This window comes from Taudactylus pleione, unplaced genomic scaffold, assembly GCF_031769625.1.
Source record: "Taudactylus pleione unplaced genomic scaffold, aTauple2 ptg001123l, whole genome shotgun sequence".
NCBI lineage: Eukaryota > Metazoa > Chordata > Amphibia > Anura > Myobatrachidae > Taudactylus > Taudactylus pleione.
The window spans coordinates 6060274-6072000 of NW_028285524.1; the positions used below are offsets into that span (position 1 = coordinate 6060274).

Consider the following 11727-nt stretch of genomic DNA (forward strand, 5'->3'; position numbering starts at 1 on the left):
GCAAGCTGATTACTGTAAAAAAAAGAAAAAAAAAATATGTAAAAAAAAGAAAAAAAAAATAGTAAAAAAAAAAATTACTTACCTGACTCCAGGGACCGGTGATCGGGCCTCCGGTGATGTCTCCCCTCCGGTCAGCTGGTCTCCCAAAGTGCACTGCTGCCCGGTCATCAGGTGATCGGGCCCCAGTGCAGTATGGGAGATCACCTGACCGGAGGAATGGAGAACATCACCTGAGGCCCGGAGCATGCAGGTAAGTGTAAGTAAGGGAGAGGGGGGTCGCAGGGGGGTCCACGATCATGGGGGCGGGGCTTAGCACTAGGGGGCGGGGCTTAGAGCCGGGGGGTAGCAGCGGCGACCGGTTGGCGCATGCTTAATCACGGTATTTTTTTCGAAAATACCGTGATAAGGCTCCGAAGGGGATTAGCAGGAACAGAGCTTTATCGCAAGCTCTGTCCCTGCAAGGGATTTGTAGTAAATCCCTGTGATATTGCCTGAATTCGCAATGCGAATTCACTCGGTAATATCACACTACAATCTGCATTACCAATGCGGATTGTAGTAAATAGAGCCCTAAGACCGGGTACACATGAGAACGACGTGTATCCCAGCTGACCCGAGGCCCGATGGAAGGATATATCAATTGGCTGTAAAAACTGCACGATCCGGTGTATGACCACGCGACATACACTTCCATCCCGCATTCACCCGCATTCCATCATCAGCGACATTGTCCAATCTGATGTGCAGGTCATCAGATGGGACGTCTCTGATGATGTACGTGAACGCATGATTGAAGGTACACACTGAGTGATATGGACGATATATCATTCCAATCCTCAACGTACCCAGCCTGACTATATAGAGCAGCACAAGAATTAATTCAGTTTAGATAAATCTATATATATAAAATCAGATGTCCTGACTCACTGGCTGACTCATCAGCGCCCAGCACAAACCCCTGGACCTTCAGACGCAGCACTTGGATTCCTCTAAAAATGAAACTTTAAAAATATTGAAAAAATCTCACCCTGCAGCCAACATTGTGGAACATCCACTTCTTCAAAATTATAGGAAAGGGCTGATTGCTGAAGGATAGAGAAATTGTGAAATAATCCAAATAACATGATCATTACGTTGAGCATCTTCCGCTCCTGCATCTCCTTTTATCGTGGCGAAGCACAAGATGGCTAGCACAATTTTTAGTAAAACTAACCCCATGAGGAGCGTGAGTGTAAAGTTACCACCTCGGCAGTGTCAGCAGAGACACATTACGGGTCTTGACAATGTGGAGTCTCCCCTGTCACCTCTGGTCTCCCGTCCCGTGCAGCTTCAATTCAGTAGTGAGATTTTTGTGTTTTACCAACTTTATTCACATCCGGACAAAAGTAACAGAGCTCACGTCCTGGAAGTTCCTGCTTCTCACTGGTCTTCATGTGATCAGAAGCAGATACAGTACCTGCAGCCGGTGGTGACGAAGCTGGCGCTGGAGAAGATGGCTGATCAGAGCAGCAGTCTTGAAACAACAGAAGAGTAGGTATAAAGACTTAATGGGTGCAAGGTGTGTGGTGTGGGCCCCCTGCACCTAGGTGCTCGTCTACCCCGCACACCCCACACCCATCATAGCTATGCCTCTGCGGATGATGGTAAGTGACCTCTCCTCTTTGTAATAGCTGATTCACTTAGCGCTGCCATAGGTGCCTATGGCAGAGACCATATTCTAGCCTGCTCTTAGCCCTAGCAGGCAGAAGACAGATAAATCCCTTTAGTACATATCAAGAAGCTATATGTACAGGGATTTTCTTTGTCTTTTTTATTTGGTCTCTTATTTTCCCTTAGTACATGGCATCCTAAGTTTGCCAAAACACACACACAACCTGTAAATTCATGCAATGGATATTACGCCCGGCAGTATGAATGTCAAATGAGTGCAATCCATAGTACCCAGTATATTTGGTATGCCTACTTGGGAATATTATGTTGTTTCGTAATATTATTGCTATAATAAACACCAAACTGATGCCATTTCCATTTAAATTCACTGTGTTTGAAATAAAAGACTGCATTTTTGTAAGGATGGTAAGGCAGTAAGTTATGAGGTTAATGATTTCCCATGTCTTTGCCTATTTATCAAATATAGAGACGTTTCTCTTACTATAATGCCATCTCAGATAAAAAAAAAAAAAAGGTGAAAAAGTTATTACTTTTTTTTTCAGTCTGAAACTTTTTAAGAGCAATACGGAAATATCCAGCCCCCAGGAGAGAATATACAGTAGGGAGGAATAATATTCGGTGGGAACTGCATATATATTGTGCACTTACAGTACATGGTTTAAGAGAAAACTTGTGCTGTCAGCAGGTGCGATCCGGGCGATTACGGGAAATTTAATTCCTCATTATTTTTTAGGGGAAAATATGTAACTATAACATAACTTTTCAGAATATTTGCACCTTGTTTTTCATATATAAAATATTTTGAAAAAAACATGCTGAGTGAAGCTGAATGGAGGACTCTAGAGTTATAAAAGTTACTCTTACCCCTTTCAGCCACAAATCCAAATTACTGGGTTAAACATTTCAACCCGATAATTTGGTGATTTACACTGGACTTTTTTCTGTCTGAAAGGGTCATCCCGTGTCTAAATTCCTGGGACTTCGACCCAGGAATTTACCAGGATTGGAGACACGGGAATTTAGTGCCGGGTTGACCCTTTCAGACAGAAGAAATACACGTGTAAAACAGCAAATTACCGGGTTGAAATTTTAGACCCGGTAATTTGCTGTTCTGTCTGAAGGGGTGTACAGACAGAGAGTGGCAAAACAAAAGTCGGCGATAATCCTGGTTTTTTGACATTTTCTGTCTGTAAGTGGTATTCATCATGGAGGCTGAGTGATAAAATATTGGTTTAAAAACTTCCTTTTCACCACAATTACCCAGTATGATGATAAATAGAGCCCAAGACGGTGAAAATACCTCTGAACCAAATTATAATTATTTCTCTGATTTAATATTTTTTTTAAACATATTAAAAAATAAAATAAATTATAGCAGGTGCATTTCACATGTTTTGATAAGTTCTGGGGTGTTTCCTCGTTACATTCGCTGAGTGTTTTTTTGCAAGTTCTACATGGATGTCCCGACACTGTTTAATGCTCAAAAAATGTCCAAAGCAGAACTTACTATTTCCACTCCTCATAGATTCACTGTCTCCCCTCAAAATCCCCTCACTGTTATTAACAGTACAACTGCTTCAGTGTTCCAAGCCCACTGACTTGGTGTCACATTTCACACTATTTTCTGCTTTTTCCCATCCTGTCTCTTCCACCTTATCAACAATACCAGAATATATTCTTTTATTATCCAGGATGCTACAACAATTCTTAGCCACCAGTGCCGTAACCAGGGGGGAATCAAGCGGGGCACATGCCCTGGGCACCGTGGCAGGCCCAGCAGAGGAGGGTACAACCACCCAGGGCATTGTACCCGCATAGCCCACTTGCCACCATTACGCTGCAGCCACCCGCCCGCCACCATTGCACCGCCGAGTGAGGCCCATTGTGCTCGGCGCATTACTGCAGCAGCAACTTCCACTTTGTTAGGGCTGCTGACCATGACACCAGCATCACGCTCCCTGGGCTTTAGCCTGCCACCTGGCCTAAATGTCCTTGCCAGCTCCCAGTTAAAGGTGGGGGGGGAGAGACACACAGGAGAGACTTAGAATGAAGGGGGGGAAGGGACACCGAGAGGCATATAATAAAGGGGGAGAGAGACACACTGAGAGATATAGAATGAAGGGGGGAGACACACAGAGAGACATATAATAAAGGAGGGGAGACACACACTGAGAGACATAGAATGAAGGGGGAGATGACACAGGTGGGGAGATGAAGGTGTGGCTGAGAGATGTAGGGGTGAGATGATGGTGTGGTTTAGAGATGCAGAGGGGAGATGTTGTGGTTGAGAGATGCAGGGGGGGAGATGATGGTGTGGCTGAGAGATGCAGGGGGAGATGGTGTGGTTGAGAGATGCAAGGGGGAGATGATGGTGTGGCTGAGAGATGCAGGGGGAGATGGTGTGGCTGAGAGATGCAGGGGAGAGATGATGGTGTGGCTGAGAGACGCATGGAGGAGATGATGGTGTGGCTGAGCAAAACAGGGGGGAGATGATGGTGTGGTTTAGAGACAGAGGGGGCAGGAAGTTACACAGGAGCGAATGAGTCTGTTTGAACCGCTATTATACGATTCCTACACAAACAGGCGATGTGACTCACATGGATAGTGAATATCGACTGAAGATGCCGTTTTCCCACTGAGGATTAATTTCTTCAGAGATTCCACATTATGAGAAACTATCATATAGGTATGGTGCATATGGAATGGAAAGATATGTTCCCAGATTGACGAGAAACAGGTGGCGTGTCATGTTGGCACGCCCCATTTTCTGTGGCCATTCCCCTTCCAGTATGTGGTTACGCACATTTTTTGCAGCGCTTTAGATTGTGAGTATGTGTGTAGGGTCTTCTTGCCCAGGGCGCCCGAAGAACCTAGTTACGCCTCTGTTAGCCATTCACTCATCATTGCCCTCTGTGACAATCTGGCATTCCCCAGTCTTACTCATCTCCCCACACTTTAATTCATATTAAATTGAGCAGCAAAACCGGATATTCCTTTCTCATTGCTCAACAACTTCTGCACCATTTTGCAAATCCCTACACTGGCTTCCTGTGTCCTACAGCATCCAATTCAACTTACTCACCTTTGCCTATAAAGACATCAACACCACCATCTTCATACTTCTAAGATCTCATATTAGAATACTCTCCCACCCACTAGCCCACTTTGATGTATTTCTGATCTGTGCCTCGCCTCTGGTAACACCCTCTCCCTCCAGCCAATAAGACATCTCCTGTGTCTCTACCTACTTACAGCAATCCCTACCACTCCTGACCAGACTCTCACACAGCCTTTAAATCTTTAAATGCTCTCTGAAAGCCCATTTCTTTATTAGAGCTTAACCTACACATACCTAGGGGTAAATTTACTAAAGTGTGGGTTTTTAGAAGTGGAAACTGATAATAAATAAACAAATAAATTATAAATAAAGTGGAGATGATGCCCATACAGTAGCAACCAATCAGATTTTATTTAACTTTTATCTAGCACCTTCTAGAAGATAATAGCTAGAATCTGATTGGTTGCTATGGGCAACATCTCCACTTCTATAAACCCGCACTTTAGTAAATATACCCCCTATACTACACAAATGTCACAATCTCCACTGTGAGCCATACTCGTTGCTCTTATTTCAGCTGTGTCCTCTTCCCGTTCCAACATAAGCTCTCTGATGAATAACTACATTCCCTACCCTTTGTTTGCATGCAGGCATTTATTTTGTCCTTATTAGTCCCTGTTTTATGTACAGTACGTCCAGTTTTCCCCACTTTCCGTCGTTAATAATACTCTGTTTGTGTGTATATTTTATAATCTGTTTATATTAAAATTAATGGGGCATTGACAAAATGGAGGCTTTATTATTCCCAATATACCATCTGCATAATAACAGTGAAGCATGCATCACAATAATCTACCAACCTGTGAAATATGAGATCTTTTACATGTTTGTTAAACTGCAGAGTAGCTTTTCTGGCCCACTGCAATCCAATTGCTGGAAATATTCCGGTTTTCAGTTGTTTGAGAATTTACAACCTCCATTGATAATTTCCTTTTCCATCCATCCATGACTACAGAGTTGTTGCACCTTCATGATCAAATTTTTTTAATACTTTGGAGATGCAGCGATTTCACTTATGTATTTTATTTTTCCATCTGTTACCAAATTGTGTATTGTTGTTTTTGTTCTGGGAAAGAGTTTTCATGTGGTAAGTTATTTTTATTTTATAGGATTTACAGTATATGGAGGAAAATGGGCAGAACATTAAATTAAAATAATCACTTTTCCATGAAACATCCAAAAATGTATTTTAGGTAATTAGTGTAACCCCAGAAATATTATTTAATCTAAATTAATGATAGCATATTATTTGCAGGTTGGATCCACATGAATTCAGCATGACATTTGTGTATTTTGTCAAGAAATTGTGACACTTGAAGAATTCATCACTGAAAATGGTGACATAAATTTGGGGGTGGGTATTAATTATTTGGAAGCTGGGTAACATTTTAAATGTTGTATTTGTATTTTTATATCAATATTAATTCATTTAGATATTACAATTATTATTATTCAAGGTATTGATATACTTTCTAACTGTCCCATTTTAGGTAGGTTAATCCCAATTCTGGGTGATTGTCCTGCTGTACCAGTAACCAAGATGTTTGTCCAAACTTGCTATTTACAGTACCAATACACTGCACAGCTGAGAGGCTTTATATGGATGCCAGCAGTAATGACAGGAATCAGCATTGACTATTGATGGTTAATACTGTAACTGTATATTGTTTAATCATCAATGTATGAATTCTTATGGGGAACAATGGATAGAGGGCCTGATTCAGAGCCGAACGCTCTGACCAGAGCACTCGCTCTGAATCAGGGCCCTCCTCCCTCAACTTGGAACGGCCTCATGGACGCTCGCATAGCTGTGGATTACCACCCACAATAGCGAGCGTCCATGATGATGGTCGCGATGGTCAAGACCATCGCGACCATCGGGCTTGCGACGAGACCCTGCGGTAGGGTCTCCGTGACCGCAAGCCCTGGAGTGATTTTGGCTCTATAAGAGCCAAAATCACTCCCACTGGCATCACTAGTGATGTCAGTGGGGCCGGACTCAGACGGTAGGCGTTCCCATGGGAACGCCTCCGTCGGGCAGCCACACCCCCGGCACGCCCACCAAAGGGGGCGCGCTGTCAATCAACATCGACAGCACGCCCCCTTTGGTGCGAGACCCGGAGCGATGGCTACCCCGTCGCTAGCCGGGTCTCGCGCATGCGCACGACGGTGCTCCCTCCGTCATGCGCAGTATGGCACCATCGACCCACTTGCGAGCGTCCTGCACTCGCGAGTGGGTCTGAATCAGGCCCAGAGTCCAATAGAGGTCTGCGCCTCAGTCTGCTTATGTGTAAGTGGTGACCATCGATGGTTCAATCATCAATGGTTTTACCTCAATGGTTTAAAACCATTGACCATCAGTGGTTATGCCATTGATGGGCACCCCTAAGTAATGGATGTATCTCCAGCTAAAGGAAGGGATGTAAAGAATGACTAGACATGCCCTCAGCGAGTCAAGGCAAGAGCCATCATGATGTGATGATGATGTCACATTTTAAAAAGGAGGCATACTTTGATATAGGAATATAAATGTAATAACCAGCACTATAGATTAAATGTTATATAGATAGTTAATACATTTAGAGAAATGGATGTATCAATATAAAATGAGTCACATTTATTGCATTAAAAATCAATATTACCCCTCCCCTTTAGAATGTACGCTCTTACGAACAGGGCCCTCTCCCCTCTTGTGCTTCTCCTTACTTTACTTTCATCTACTTCTTACCCCCCACCAGAGCACATAACACTTGGTTGCTTACACTCTGTTGCATATCTAGGCGTTATGGTCACTAATGTAGCAATGTATATTATCCATGTCCTTGTCCTATATTATTTTGTACTGTAAGTCACTTGTCAAATTATTTGTTTATGTACTATGTACTGTAAGACGCTGCGCAACACTTGTGTCACCATATAAATAAAGGATAATAATAATATAACAGGGAAACTCATATGAAAGCATCTGTAATTTGTATCATGTAACAGTTTCTTGACCCTCCTGTGGAGTGATCATATGTTTAGGACTTGCTCCCAAAAGACTGAGAGCCTGATTCAGACCCGCTCGCGAGCGCTGAGTGTTTGCAAGCAGGTCGATGGTGGCCCAGTGAGCATGCGCACGACAGAGCCGGCTCCGTTGTGCACATGCGCGAGACCTGGATAGCGACGGGCAAACCGTCGCTCCGGGTCTCGTACCAAAGGGGGCGTGCTATCGATGTTGAGTGACAGCACGACCACTTTGGTGGGCGTGCCGGGGGCGTGGCTGCCCAGACAGAGGCGTTCCCATGGGACCGCCTACCATCTGGGGCCGGCCCCACTGACATCACAAGTGATGTCAGTGGGAGTGCTTTCGGCTCTGTTTGAGCCGAAAGCACTCCAGGGCTTGCGGCAACGAGACCCTACCACAAGGGTCTCGTCGCAAGCCCGATGGTCTCAATGGTCAAGACCATCACGACCATCTTCCTGGCCGCTCGCTATAGCTGTGGGTGGTCACCCACAGCTATACGAGCGGCCAGGAGGCCACTCTAAAAATCAAGAAGGACGGCCCTGATTCAGAGCGAGCGCTCTGTCAGGGTGTCCGGCTCTGAATCAAGGCCTGAGTTCATATGCAGCAGATATTTACCAAGTGGTTAGTAGCAGAGAGTGAAGTCACAGTCCTCATAGCGCCAATTTGCATATGGTGAGGCTGTAGTGAAGATCCTTCTGATGAAGCTGGATGAATCCTGTCCAGCGAAACGCGTTAACAGATCACTCATAACTATCTAAATGGATTTTGGATGTGACTATATTTGCTCTATATGGTCTTTGTCTACAGCTACAAGTGGATCTTCACTACAAGCTTTTCTGAGCTGGTCCTGGTTGTGAAATTACAAGGGAAAAAAAAAACTTATGGTTCCCTTGTATTTTCATCAACCAGCAACGGTCTCAGTGAGCCAGTCCTGGTTGTGGAAATACAGGGGACAATTATTAGGGGTCCCCTGTATTTTCTACTACAAGTACCAGGCTTTTTCTACCGGGGGTGTAATGCCACAGCCAGGGGACCTTTTCACCGGGTCCCCCGGCCAAAGCATTCAACACCTGATCGCTAGTCAGCCCAGGCCGGGGATCTCTGGGGAGATGGTGATCTCCCCAATATTTTTTTAAACACAGAAACCTTCATAGATCTTACTGATCTGTTAAGGGCTCTGTGTAACTCAGACCTTGTGATGAAAGTTGCATTACAAGGTCTGGGTTATCATACGAGAAAACTCACACGGACTCGCACAATGTAATAGCCACGAACTCACAAGTTCGCAGGCTATTACATTTGCCAAGTTGTGGGACAAAGGCCCTCATTCAGAGGCACTCGCAAGAAGCGAGCGCTCTCTCTGAATGAGGGTGGCCGCTTCACTTTTCAAGTGCGGCCTCTGGGTCGCTAGCTAAGCTGTGGGTTACCACCCACAGCTTTAGCGACCAACCAGGGTGATGGTCGCGATGGTCAAGACCACCACGACCATCGGGGCTTGCGACGAGACCCTAAGGTTGATCGAGCAGGAAGCTCCCCACTGACATCACTTCTGATGTCAGTGCGGCCGCCCACAAAACGGTAGGCGTTCTGTTTGTCTAGCCACCCCTCCGCCCCGCCTACAAAACGGGGCAAGCTGTCGATCAACATCGACAGCTGCCCCTTTTGTAGTGAGCTCCGGAGCGAGAGAATTTCTATCTCGCTCCGGGGCTTGCGCACACGCACAGTGCGGCCGCTGCGCGTGCGTAGGGCCTTAACATCGACACGGTTGCGAGCACTCAGCGCTTGAGACTGTGTCTGAATAAGATCCAGAGTTGCACCATTAAATGTACGAGAAGGTGCGAGTTTGTCCTGCACCAAAAACTCAGACCCTATTACATTTGGCCTGGGATTTTAGTGTAAAAGGGATATAATAGTAGTATCTTCTGTATATTCTGTGACTAGCTTATATTTTAGGTACTGTTCTCTTTAAACAAAAAAACAAACATTTTCCTTTCTTCTAACTTGCATATTTGAAAGTTGAGTCTTCCTTCCTAACTTTCCCCTCGCATCAATGTTTTATTCAGAAGGCAAACTTATGGCTGTCTCATACTTGTTTTGTTTAGTTACAATCTCAATGCATCACTGCAAAATTGCACTGTGTCACAAGGTGACTTTTGCACTCATCCCAGTATTTAACAATTGTGTCCCTTTTGTTTCGTAAGAAAGAATAGCTCTATTGAAAGAGATATGCATTGGTATCCTTTGATGGTCCTGGAGCAATATTTTTCTGCACTGTTTGCCTTGATACATTACATACACTGTTGTGCTTTTCTTTCATTAACTAGACAAGGCACAAATAAAAAGACCAGGATACGATAGAATCTCTCTATTTCTGAGCGGTTCCATCCCCCTTGAAAGCCTTTAAGAATTTCTGCCTTAATGACACAGGTTTTTTTTTTTTTTTTACATTTGTTTCTTCTCTGGCAGCAAAAGAGGGGAAACAAAGCTGCAGTGTGGGATAGCTTTCATTCCGTCAACCACCCACCAATCGGAGGCCGGACATGCACTGTGGTGAGAGGTGACTATCTGACGCTTGAGGATGTCTAAAAATAGCTGGCATACATCGTAGCACGGAATATATAATACTTGTGCTTCCAGGAATATAGACCCTTTGTGAAATGTCACCGTGAAAGTAATGACAAAATGTCACCCTCGGAACGGCTGACTTTTCATGGAGGCGATTTGGATTTTCCATCAGGTGCTGAAAGAGTTATGTACTGGCAGAGCTTTGAGCAAACTGTAAAATGTGATTAAAAAAAATATTCACACTGTTCAACGTTTTATATTGTACCATCTTAGAAATCGCCAGAGATATTTAATTATTAGCAGAAACACAGGGAATCTGAAGCCTTTCTTACTCGTCTCAAATCCCTGGGTGCCCACAAACTGATTTGTTCAGCATAAAAAATGAGGCAAACAGTATTGCAGAGAGCATAAAACATTTAGTATTAAAAGGTGACTGAGATTTTCTTGCAGAAATCAAGTATTCTAGGTTATGCACCCTGAGAGTCGTCATTGTTTAATAGAATGTTTGGTGATATAACCACATAAGCCTGACCGTGCAGCGGCCATTTTGTAGCACAGTAAACAGTTAAAGATACCTGACAAGGGAAGAGTTATTTCTCTCCAATCCCAGACATTCCCACAATAAAATGATTATGGGCAAGGATGAGATGCCAATTCACGTTAAATATTAATTGTAAAGTGCATATGAACAGTGGTTTAAGAGCCTAAAAATGTAATTTCTTTCTGATTGATTTTATGAAATATTGTATTAAACCTTGCTAGGATGCACTCCGAAACATATTTTTAGAAAGGTTTCCAGATGATACATTTATACATCTAAGTGGTAATCTTGCTATGAAATAGGAAATTGTCAGGATTTATCAAGAACAGAGAATGTAATACCAGTACTTGACTTAGGGGCCCATGTACAAATATTAGCCAGCGTTGGAAAAAGTCAGAATTAATCCGTGTGTCACCAGCGGCACGAGAGGGAGCTCAGATTAAAGTACCAGGGTCAGAGATCGGCGGATACATTTCAGCATTCTTTGATGTCATGTGTAAGACTATGACAGATTTTGCCTCCATGGCGCCAGTCAAGAACTGCAACCAATATATCCGCTGCCTTTCAGATTGTTTAAATGTTACTACCAGTTGTTTTTGCTAGAATGTGGCACAACAGGGTTTTTTTTATATACTTTTTATTTTTTTAAACTGAGCATAACATTACTGTAAATTAATTTCTACTGGTTCACTTTAAAGTGCTTCTGTCATCTACACAAGGTGAGATATCAATATACCGGAGAATTGTTTATGCAAATAAATATAGAACTAGTGACACTGGGAACTCTGGTTCCTGGTGTACTCTTATAGACAGACCCATCATCAT

The 11727-nt window shown here is 43.7% G+C and overlaps 1 long non-coding RNA gene across 1 annotated transcript; it reads left to right on the forward strand.

The window, feature by feature from the left end:
• Nucleotides 1–1311: 1311 nt before the first annotated feature.
• Nucleotides 1312–10567, forward strand: LOC148453677 (uncharacterized). The gene is made up of 3 exons (XR_015874887.1): nt 1312–1530; nt 6045–6143; nt 10263–10567. It is a non-coding gene; the product is annotated as an uncharacterized LOC148453677 (long non-coding RNA).
• Nucleotides 10568–11727: the final 1160 nt, after the last annotated feature.